We start from the raw sequence: 12,620 nt of genomic DNA, 5'->3' as shown, positions 1-12,620 counted from the left end.
CCGGAATCTAAAATTGTATAACATAACAAAATAATAATTTTAATTAAAATTTATTAATTAATTATTAATTGGTAAATTTTTGAGAAATTGTGGTAAAGTCTTGGGTGAAGGTTAACAGGGGATAACGATAGTCACCATGGCGTTTGTTGCACAGAACCTTGCGGTAACACCTAGTGAGGCACAGTTCCGAGCGTTACTAAAAGCGGACCTGTTGAAATTGGCCAAACATTTTAACTTGGAGGTCCGAACTAATTTGAGGAAGGCAGAGTTGCAGACCACGGTGATACAATCTATGGTGGGATTAGGAACATGGGACGAGTTAGCCTGGCAGCGGCTACCCGAAGAACCAGAAGACGTTGAGCTCCGGAAACTGGAGTTGCAATTACGGAGCCAGGAACGGATCAAAGAAGAGGAAAGGAAAGCAGAAGAGAGGAGAGAAGAGAAACAAGCAGAGTAAAGGAGAGTGGAACGAGAACTCCAGGAAAGGTTAAAAGAAGAAGAAAGGAAAGCGGAAAAGGAAAGAGCAGAAGAGGAAAGGAAAGCAGAAGAGAGGAGAGAAGAGAAACAAGCAGAGGAAAGGAGAGTGGAACGAGAACTCCAGGAACGGATCAAAGAAGAAGAAAGGAAAGCAGAAAAGGAAAGATCAGAAGAGGAAAGGAAAGCAGAAAAGGAAAGAGCAGAAGAAGAAAGGAAAGCAGAAAAGGAAAGAGCAGAAGAAGAAAGGAAAGCAGAAGAGAGGAGAGAAGAGAAACAAGCAGAGGAAAGGAGAGTGGAAAGAGAACTCCAGGAAAGGTTAGAAGGGAGAAAAGCAGAGGAGAGGAGAGCTGCAAGGGACCTCGAAGCAGAGGAGAGAAAAGCGGAAAGGGAATTAATGGAACGTGACATGGAGCTTCAGCAAGAAATTAAATTCAAGGAGCTGGAGTTAATGAGAGAACGGGGAGAGGTACCACCCTTGCTGACTGGGCCAACATCTAGCCAGAACACCTGGAATGTGGGCAGACATGTGAGGCTGGTTCCACCTTTCAGTGAAAAGGAAGTCACTCAATTTTTTCCACACTTTGAGAAAGTGGCTCGACAGTTAAACTGGCCGGAGGAGGCCTGGACCATACTAGTGCAAAGTGTGCTGGTGGGTAAAGCTCAAGAGATTTATTCGGCGCTACCAAAGTGCAGATTATGAGGTATTGAAGAAGCACATCCTCAAAGCCTATGAGTTGGTTCCTGAAGCTTACCGGCAAAAATTCAGGAATGTCAGGAAGAGGGAGAGTGAGACCCATGTGGAGTTTGTCAGAGTGAAAGAAAACATGTTTGATCGGTGGTGTGAGTCAAAAGGAGTCGGGAACGACTTCGAAGCATTGCGTGACTTGATCCTGGTGGAGGAATTTCAACAGTGTGTCCACGAGGACATCAAAGTGTACCTGCAGGAAAAGAAAGTACCAAAGTTGTGGGACGCAGCCACCATGGCAGATGATTATGCCTTAACACACCGGATAGGGGTCCACGAACCTAACTCCTCGCCTAGATTTCCGCAGGGGAGTTGTGGAACAGCAGGTGCGGAGAACGACAATACATGGCGGCGGCCTCGAGATGATTATGGGGACAACGCTGATACCCGAACTGTTCGAAATCAGAGGGCGACTGGCCCAGGACAAACTTATTTTTCGGGGGGCCCGAGGCAGACCACGAGTTTTTCCTCCGGACCTACTTGCGCTTTTTGCAAGAAACCTGGACACTTGATGTCCAGTTGTTACCTCATGAAAAGGGAAAACCCAGAGCGGAGTCCGACTATTACAACTCCGAATGCGATGGCAAGCGTAAGAAATTGCCCACAGAAGAGTTACCAACCATTTATTTATGAGGGGTTGGTCTCCCTCGAGGGAGACTTGACTAACCCAAGACCTGTTAGGGTATTGAGGGACACAGGAGCCCATCAATCCTTAATGCTTGAAGGCATTTTGCCATTGTCAAAGAGTACCGCAACTGGTGATAGTGTGCGGTTACAAGGGATCGGTGGCTGTGTTAGTGCCCCACTTCATGTCATCCATTTGGAATCCGATTTGGTGTCAGGACCGGTCACCGTCGGTTTACAAGCCACGCTTCCTGTAGAGGGAGTATCTGTGATTATCAGGAATGATTTGGCCGGGGGGCAAATTTATGGTAACCCGAGGGTGGGTAAAGAGCACCGCAGGGGAAATAACACCACCCCAGCTCGGGATGGCGACAAAAATGCCAAGTTATTTGTAGGGGGACTGAACTTCAACACAGAGGAAGAAGTTCTGACCTCTGTCTTCAACAGATATGGGCCGCTGGTGGAAGTGCGGGTGGTAAAAGACAGGGAACCGCAACGGTCAAGAGGGTTCGGCTTTGTCACGTTTGCAAGCACAAAAGACGCCAGAGAGGCAGAGAAGAATTGGAATGGTAAGGATTTGGAGGGTCGGACCATAACAGTAGGGAAGGCATTTCGTAGGAGTCGAGAGGTCTACAGAAGAGGACAATTTGGCAGTAGTTTTGGTGTTGGCAGCAGCCGATATTACTATGGAGGCTCCCAGAGTTACGGCATCCCCCGAAAGAATGATTGTCAGAGGACTGGCCGAAAAGGAGACCGCCAGTCAGGTGACTGCTGGGACAAGGGGTCCCACCGTAACTGTTAGGAGTCCGGAGAAGTTGAAGCACTCTATATACGGCGGAGCCGCCGAGCCTGGGCTCCTACACGGGCTAACCATGAACGCCACGTTCTGAAAAGGCATCCCAGTAGGGAACGTTCCTGCACGGACTAACCGTGAACTCCACGTTCTTAAAGGCGTCCATGTAATGAACTTTCCTCCCCGGACTAACCGTGAACCCCACATTCCTTAAGGCGTCCATGTAGTGAGTACTCAGCTGGGCCTCCATCCAAGAGCAACTAGAAGTTGTTGACGTTTGGTCTAGAGGGAATTACCTTGGAATCTCTGGGGGGTTTTGATGAAAGTTTGTTGCTTTATTTTTGACAGGCGATAATTGTGCCCGGGGGGAACTGATGATTTGGGGTATCGGGTTTGTTTATCAAAGTTGGCCGGCCCAGAAAGTTTTCGCGGGGTTCAAACTTTCTTTCTTGAAGGGGGGGAGTGTTACGGATCCTGGATTTAGGTGAATTACTATTCATGTCATTGCTTATTAATGTTTATTCTATTAAAGGTTGTTGTGGTTAAATGGTTAGAGAGGCTCCGGATAACAGGAGACCGGAAACGGGATAGTGAACCGGAAGAAGAAAAACAAGACACGAGGTCCTGGAGAAGCGGCTATCTTCTTCTTCCTCGCCCAGCTCCGACGCGAGCGGTGTCGATATTGAGCAGCGTGGGGAACGCTGCGTTTGAAAGCCCGTCTGGCGAGAGGAGTTACCTGCGCGGGTAATTACCGGTTACGCGTCAAGTTGCCGTGGGTTCATGCACGGAACCAAGCGTCCGGCACAGTTCGCCTCAATGTCTACAAGGACGCGTACGGGTCGCACCTTGGGCCTCGCGCACTTTGCGAGCCACGCTTTGCTTTGCCCGCTTTGCTTTGCAAGGAGGAGTGCGCTGCAGCAGCTGTTCCCGGTACGCGACGTGCACGTTTGGAGCACGTCAGCCAGGGGTTCGTTCAACCGCCCGTGTGCGGAGAAGTCGACCTTCACCTTGGTCTGGAGGGGCCCAGAGACATTGTGAGGGACAGTGACCAGTGAGGGGTCGTGAGTGGGGAAAGGGGGGAAATATATGAGATGGCCATCTTAGTAATATTGCGGATTGATTGTTGATTGTGTTGATGGATTGAGAATGTATTATTAATTAAGCCGGATCCTTGGTGTGGGGTTGCTTATTGACCTGAATTGTTTGTGTCTTTCATATTGATTGCATTACGAACGCGTATAAATCAGAGATCTTTCTGGCGGGGTCCTCCCACGGTCCGGGGGTCACCAAGACCAGGTAGTTACCGGGAGGACCACCTAACACATGAGCCTGTTGTGCCTTGGAGGCACCTCGCATGCTGTATTTTGGTTCAAGTTGAGAATTTCGGTCATGCTAAGGAGCTCTTCCTAATGGACTTGACCAAGATTGATTTCTCTTCACTCCGTTCTTTCTATCGAAGTTTGTTAAATGCAAGGCAAGCTTTCACAAGCCATCATGATCATACTACGTATGAGAGATCCATGTTTTTTAATGAGCCACTGTTTTACAACTGTTACGTGCTCCTCCCCGACCCCCTGGTCACGGTGTACCTCCGAGCCCCGAGAGGAGCCATGGCAGAAAAATATGTTATTCTGTGTCAAAAATCAATAGGGAAACCACACCAATGGTTATCAACAAACAAATATTGTATTAAAATCACACAAGAATAACGATACAACAATAATAGCAATCAAAACTACAATCAACACATCTTATGATGGTACCATCAGCTAGTATAGGATAACTCACTGTGTTCCAAGTGAGTGAAAAAATAACATTCCCCAATGTCTCTATAGCTCAAAGTTGATCCCCTCCAGTGATCATTAGAGCGATGTCGAATCGAAACTCGATCGAAACTCGCCATCACCCTCCCATCACCCTGCCATCACCCTCCCATCACCCTGCCATCACCTTCCCACCACCCTGCCATCACCCTCCCACCACCCTCCCATCACCCTGCCATCACCCTCCCATCACCCTTTATTGGACCATTTGACTTCTGTAGGGTTGGTTTTCTAAGGTTTATATCAAAATATCAAATAAATCTTTTAAGGTGAAAGCGCGATGACGTCACCACGTCACGCGGCACGAATGTGCACCTGTGTCGTTGGAGGTATTGACTTATTTAGGGTTGGTTTTCTAAGGCTGTAGGCCGCACCTCATTTTGTCAAATAAAGTGGTATTCGGGTGGTTCCGGTATTTGGGACCGCAGGGACGGAAAGTGCAGGTACGGGGTGCTTGGCACTCCCCAGCCGGCCCGCTCTGAAGGTTCGGATCGGGACACCGGGATTCATTCCGGTCGCCCGGTCGGCCCGGAGGTGGGGGTGCGGGGCCTGTCACGGAACGTCAAAACAAACTCCTCCCTCCCATCCCATCACCCTCCCATCACCCTCCCATCACCCTGCCCCATCACCCTGCCCCATCACCCTCCCCCATCACCCTCCCCCATCACCCTGCCATCACCCTCCCATCACCCTGCCATCACCCTCCCATCACCCTCCCATCACCCTGCCATCACCCTCCCATCACCCTGCCATCACCCTCCCCCATCACCCTCTGCCATCACCCTCCCATCACCCTGCCATCACCCTCCCATCACCCTCCCATCACCCTCCCATCACCCTTTATTGGACCATTTGACTTCTGTAGGGTTGGTTTTCTAAGGCTTATATCAAAATATCAATTTATATCAAATAAATCTTTTAAGGTGAAAGCGCGATGACGTCACCACGTCACGTGGCACGAATGCGCGCCTGTGTCGTTGGAGGTATTGACTTATATAGGGTTGGTTTTCTAAGGCTGTAGGCCGCACCTCGTTTTGTCGAATAAAGTGGTATGCGGGTGGTTCCGGTATTTGGGACCACAGGGACGGAAATGCAGCCGGCCCGCTCTGAAGGCTCGGATCGGGACACCGGGTATTCATTCCGGTCGGCCCGGAGGTGGGGGTGCGGGGCCTGTCACGGAACGTCAAAACAAACGGCCTGCCGGGGCCGCCCAAAAGTCGGGCGTGAGGGGCGCGTCCACTAATGGAACGCCTCTCGCTTCCCAGATCGAGGGCCATGTGGTCAGGAGAACCTCGTCCCTTCTGGTTGCCCTGCCATCCCGCCGTGGGCGCTGGCAGGGTGTACTTCAAACTAAGCTTAAGTGTCAAGTGTTAAGTTCCTCCTTGCCCTCGCAAGGGAAAGGCTAGGGTCAAGCTTTTCCAAATTTCCAAACACTAGGAATCGGACATCTCAAATTAATTAATTAATTTGTTAACACATCTCAGTCGCCCGCGACCTCTCTAGCGAGGGCGTCGAACCAGTTCATTCCCAGTGCGGCCGGGCCGAATATCGGCCCGGACGTGGCTGAAGCCATTGATTCTGCCGTAGCCCGCTAACGCGTAGGCTCGCGCGTCCCCGGTCCGCCTGGGCTCCGCGGGTGTCCTACCGTGCCCACGTCGCCATGCTCCCTGAATAAGCGAGCCAGGCGTGGTGCCCGGGGATGGACTTTCGCTGTCTAAACATGGTAGCGCTAGGCCAGTGGGACCGCCGGGACCCACGTGCACTCACAAGTTGTTCTGCGCGTGGGCGGCAGTATCAGACTGGGGCGCCCAAACGCTCCCCGGCTAAAGTTCATCCTGAAAGCGCCCACATTGTGCGGACAAACCAAGTCAAGGGCCACGTGGTCAGGAGAACCTCGTCCCTTCCGGTCACACTGTGCCTATCGGCCGGCCTCGAAGACCGAAATTGTGACGGTGTCACCCGAACGGGCTCCCATCACCCTCCCATCACCCTCCCCCATCACCCTCCCCCATCACCCTCCCATCACCCTCCCATCACCCTGCCATCACCCTCACATCACCCTCCCATCACCCTGCCATCACCCTCCCATCACCCTGCCATCACCCTCCCCCATCACCCTCTGCCATCACCCTCCCATCACCCTGCCATCACCCTGCCATCACCCTCCCATCACCCTCCCATCACCCTCCCATCACCCTTTATTGGACCATTTGACTTCTGTAGGGTTGGTTTTCTAAGGCTTATATCAAAATATCAATTTATATCAAATAAATCTTTTAAGGTGAAAGCGCGATGACGTCACCACGTCACGCGGCACGAATGCGCGCCTGTGTCGTTGGAGGTATTGACTTATATAGGGTTGGTTTTCTAAGGCTGTAGGCCGCACCTCATTTTGTCGAATTAAGTGGTATGCGGGTGGTTCCGGTATTTGGGACCGCAGGGACGGAAAGTGCAGCCGGCCCGCTCTGAAGGTTTGGATCGGGACACCGGGATTCATTCCGGTCGCCCGGTCGGCCCTGAGGTGGGGGTGCGGGGCCTGTCACGGAACGTCAAAACAAACGGCCTGCCGGGTCCGCCCAAAAGTCGGGCGTGAGGGGCGCGTCCACTAATGGAACGCCTCTCGCTTCCCAGATCGAGGGCCACGTGGTCAGGAGAACCTCGTCCCTTCTGGTTGCCCTGCCGTCCCACCGGGAGCGCTGGCAGGGTGTACTTCAAACTAAGCTTAAGTGTCAAGTGTTAAGTTCCTCCTTGCCCTCGCAAGGGAAAGGCTAGGGTCAAGCTCTTCCAAATTTCCAAACACTAGGAATCGGACATCTCAAATTAATTAATTAATTTGTTAACACATCTCAGTCGCCCGCGACCTCTCTAGCGCGGGCGTCGAACCAGTTCATTCCCGGTGCGGCCGGGCCGAATATCGGCCCGGACGTGGCTGAAGCCGTTGATTCCGCCGTAGCCCGCTAACGCGTAGGCTCGCGCATCCCCGGTCCGCCTGGGCTCCGCGGGTGTCCTACCGTGCCCACGTCGCCATGCTCTCTGAATAAGCCAGCCAGACGTGGTGCCCGGGGACGGACTTTCGCTGTCTAAACATGGTAGCGCTAGGCCAGTGGGACCGCCGGGACCCACGTGCACTCACAAGTTGTTCTGCGCGTGGGCGGCAGTATCAGACTGGGACGCCCAAACGCTCCCCAGCTAAAGTTCATCCTGAAAGCGCCCACATTGTGCGGACAAACCAAGTCAAGGGCCACGTGGTCAGGAGAACCTCGTCCCTTCCGGTCACACTGTGCCTCTCGGCCGGCCTCGAAGACCGAAATTGTGACGGTATCACCTGAAAAATTTGGAAGAAGAATTTTGGCCATTTGGAAGAGCTGAGAGGACTCAGTCGTGATAGAGTGAGCCTGAGTGAGTATATCAAGACAAGAACAAGATCTAGAAGGAGGTATGTACGGTGCGATTCATATAATATATTGTTTAGTTATCGTCGATGAGGAATTTGGGGTCGGAATGGGTGATCGGCCTGGGTGACTGGGTCTCGACTAGATGCTAGGCCGCACCTCATTTTGTTAAATAAAGTGGTCACAAAATATTTTTTGATGGTTTTAATGCTTATCATTAGATGCAGAACGTTCGTAGTAAGGTATAGATATATGGATTGACATCGGATGGCATGGGATTTGGGATTTAGGAACTCCGGGGTTTTTTCATTAGGAATATATGCGATTTGCTCTTGGAAGCCCTCGAGAGTGAACGGGGACTCGGATCTTAATTCTGTTTTCAGATTTTGCAGTCGCTAGATTAGCTTAACACTCAATAGAACGGGACCCGCGAAATTTCGGGGATTTTTGGTGAAATTACCTCGGGGTAAAGTTACATAGGAAAGCCCCATGTTAAATCTTCGTTGCCGAAGGACTTTATTTTTTGCGAAATTCATCCTGACTTCGCCTCTAGGAGGATACAGGGGTATCTGTGGATAACGGGAACCTTTATTTGGCGAAATTCGGACTGATATTGACCGAGTTATTCAAAATATTAACTTATATCAAATAAATCTTTTGTGATTTTGTATTTTGCGCACCTGTATCGTTGGAGGTATTGACTTATATAGGGTTGGTTTTCTAAAGTTTATATCAGAATATTAACTTATATCAAATGGGTCTTTTGAGGGGAAAGTGTGATGACGTCACCACGTCACGCGGCACGAATGCGCGCCTGTGTCGTTGGAGATACTGACTTCTATAGGGAGGCCCCATCACCCTCCCCCATCACCCTCCCCCATCACCCTGCCATCACCCTGCCATCACCCTGCCATCACCCTCCCATCACCCTCCCATCACCCTGCCATCACCCTCCCATCACCCTGCCATCACCCTCCCACCACCCTGCCATCACCCTCCCACCACCCTGCCATCACCCTCCCATCACCCTGCCATCACCCTCCCATCACCCTTTATTGGACCATTTGACTTCTGTAGGGTTGGTTTTCTAAGGTTTATATCAAAATATCAAATAAATCTTTTAAGGTGAAAGCGCGATGACGTCACCACGTCACGTGGCACGAATGCGCACCTGTGTCGTTGGAGGTATTGACTTATTTAGGGTTGGATTTCTAAGGCTGTAGGCCGCACCTCATTTTGTCAAATAAAGTGGTATTCGGGTGGTTCCGGTATTTGGGACCGCAGGGACGGAAAGTGCAGGTACGGGGTGCTTGGCACTCCCCAGCCGGCCCGCTCTGAAGGTTCGGATCGGGACACCAGGATTCATTCCGGTCGCCCGGTCGGCCCGGAGGTGGGGGTGAGGGGCCTGTCACGGAACGTCAAAACAAACTCCTCCCTCCCATCCCATCACCCTCCCATCACCCTGCCCCATCACCCTGCCCCATCACCCTCCCCCATCACCCTGCCATCACCCTCCCATCACCCTGCCATCACCCTCCCATCACCCTCCCATCACCCTCCCATCACCCTTTATTGGACCATTTGACTTCTATGGGGTTTGTTTTCTAAGGCTTATATCAAAATATCAATTTATATCAAATAAATCTTTTAAGGTGAAAGCGCGATGACGTCACCACGTCACGCGGCACGAATGCGCGCTTGTGTCGTTGGAGGTACTGACTTCTATAGGGAGGCCCCATCACCCTCCCCCATCACCCTCCCCCATCACCCTGCCATCACCCTCCCATCACCCTGCCATCACCCTGCCATCACCCTGCCATCACCCTCCCATCACCCTCCCATCACCCTGCCATCGCCCTCCCATCACCCTCCCATCACCCTGCCCCATCACCCTGCCCCATCACCCTCCCCCATCACCCTCCCATCACCCTCCCATCACCCTGCCATCACCCTCCCATCACCCTCCCATCACCCTGCCATCACCCTGCCATCACCCTCCCATCACCCTGCCATCACCCTCCCACCACCCTGCCATCACCCTCCCACCACCCTCCCATCACCCTGCCATCACCCTCCCATCACCCTGCCATCACCCTCCCATCACCCTTTATTGGACCATTTGACTTCTGTAGGGTTGGTTTTCTAAGGTTTATATCAAAATATCAAATAAATCTTTGAAGGTGAAAGCGCGATGACGTCACCACGTCATGCGGCACGAATGCGCACCTGTGTCGTTGGAGGTATTGACTTATTTAGGGTTGGTTTTCTAAGGCTGTAGGCCGCACCTCATTTTGTCAAATAAAGTGGTATTCGGGTGGTTCCGGTATTTGGGACCGCAGGGACGGAAAGTGCAGGTACGGGGTGCTTGGCACTCCCCAGCCGGCCCGCTCTGAAGGTTCGGATCAGGACACCGGGATTCATTCCGGTCGCCCGGTCAGCCCGGAGGTGGGGGTGCGGGGCCTGTCACGGAACGTCAAAACAAACTCCTCCCTCCCATCCCATCACCCTCCCATCACCCTCCCATCACCCTGCCCCATCATCCTGCCCCATCCCCCTCCCCCATCACCCTGCCATCACCCTGCCATCACCCTCCCATCACCCTGCCATCACCCTGCCATCACCCTCCCCCATCACCCTCTGCCATCACCCTCCCATCACCCTCCCATCACCCTGCCATCACCCTCCCATCACCCTCCCATCACCCTGCCATCACCCTCCCATCACCCTCCCATCACCCTCCCATCACCCTTTATTGGACCATTTGACTTCTGTAGGGTTGGTTTTCTAAGGCTTATATCAAAATATCAATTTATATCAAATAAATCTTTTAAGGTGAAAGCGCGATGACGTCACCACGTCACGCGGCACGAATGCGCGCCTGTGTCGTTGGAGGTATTGACTTATATAGGGTTGGTTTTCTAAGGCTGTAGGCCGCACCTCATTTTGTCGAATTAAGTGGTATGCGGGTGGTTCCGGTATTTGGGACCGCAGGGAAGGAAAGTGCAGCCGGCCCGCTCTGAAGGTTCGGATCGGGACACCGGGATTCATTCCGGTCGCCCGGTCGGCCCTGAGGTGGGGGTGCGGGGCCTGTCACGGAACGTCAAAACAAACGGCCTGCCGGGGCTGCCCAAAAGTCGGGCGTGAGGGGCGCGTCCACTAATGGAACGCCTCTCGCTTCCCAGATCGAGGGCCACGTGGTCAGGAGAACCTCGTCCCTTCTGGTTGCCCTGCCGTCCCACCGGGAGCGCTGGCAGGGTGTACTTCAAACTAAGCTTAAGTGTCAAGTGTTAAGTTCCTCCTTGCCCTCGCAAGGGAAAGGCTAGGGTCAAGCTCTTCCAAATTTCCAAACACTAGGAATCGGACATCTCAAATTAATTAATTAATTTGTTAACACATCTCAGTCGCCCGCGACCTCTCTAGCGCGGGCGTCGAACCAGTTCATTCCCGGTGCGGCCGGGCCGAATATCGGCCCGGACGTGGCTGAAGCCGTTGATTCCGCCGTAGCCCGCTAACGCGTAGGCTCGCGCGTCCCCGGTCCGCCTGGGTTCCGCGGGTGTCCTACCGTGCCCACGTCGCCATGCTCTCTGAATAAGCCAGCCAGACGTGGTGCCCGGGGACGGACTTTCGCTGTCTAAACATGGTAGCGCTAGGCCAGTGGGACCGCCCGGACCCACGTGCACTCACAAGTTGTTCTGCGCGTGGGCGGCAGTATCAGACTGGGGCGCCCAAATGCTCCCCGGCTAAAGTTCATCCTGAAAGCGCCCACATTGTGCGGACAACCCAAGTCAAGGGCCACGTGGTCAGGAGAACCTCGTCCCTTCCGGTCACACTGTGCCTATCGGCCGGCCTCGAAGACCGAAATTGTGACGGTGTTTCGATGACGGGCCCGGTCACACCGCCAAAACAGCAGAAAGGCGTATGCGGCCGAAGCGGCGCAAAGAGTCACGTGGTCCAAAACTGCGTAAAGCAAACTCAAGGCGAATGGGAAATCCAAAGGCACCACTGCGTAAGGCAAACTCAAGGCGAATGGGAAATCCAAAGGCACCACTGCGTAAGGCAAACTCAAGGCGAATGGGAAATCCAAAGGCGCTCTCCAGGTCTGAACTTTCACGGCTCAGTCGGCGAACTGCAAATTAATCTTCCAAAAGCCACGGTGCACACACACACACATCAGATACGTCTGAAAGCGGTGGAAATGGCTGACGAAGCAAATACCTTGCTTGACGCGTAAAGTGCACGAATCAAAATGGCCGACGGCTCGTTCTCGAATCGCGACGACCCAGCGATGATTCTTCAGAATCCCAACGCCAAACCTGACACCCAGGTTGATCAGTCACAGCGATAACCCCTATCGCAGGAATTCCTATCCAGGAAATTCAAAGTTCACTCGTGACTCTTGCTCGACAACGTTCGATCCAGAACGCAAAGCAACCAGCTTCTTGTCCGACTTTTCGTTCCTTTCTTTTCTCTCACCTCCTCTTCTTCTTCATCTTCCGGTTCCCGATCCGGGTTTCCTGTTTCATTTAACATCAACCTTTTTACCTTTTGACAATAATAATGGCTATTTCCCTCAAACAATAATAATAATAATACATAGAACCAGAAATGTTTCAACTGGATGAAAACCACTACACCGGAAGTGACGAATCCGTAACGCAACGCACTTTTCAAAGGTTTTGATAACACCAGGGCCTTCATTCAAAAGTTTGTTGATGCATCAATAACTAAAGTGTGCCACCTTAAAAACAATGCCAATGATAAGTGGC

At 52.3% G+C, this 12,620-nt stretch overlaps 1 protein-coding gene across 1 annotated transcript in view; it reads left to right on the top strand.

The window, feature by feature from the left end:
• Positions 1–12,620, top strand: part of STXBP6 (syntaxin binding protein 6) — a 167,424-nt gene that overhangs the window by 105,159 nt on the left and 49,645 nt on the right. The window lies entirely within an intron of this gene.

The sequence above is a fragment of the Myxine glutinosa genome, chromosome 9, assembly GCF_964187855.1.
Source record: "Myxine glutinosa chromosome 9, kmMyxGlut1.1, whole genome shotgun sequence".
NCBI classification, from domain to species: domain Eukaryota; kingdom Metazoa; phylum Chordata; class Myxini; order Myxiniformes; family Myxinidae; genus Myxine; species Myxine glutinosa.
Note: the sequence above shows the minus strand (reverse complement) of the source record. Positions and strands in the feature narration are given on the sequence as shown.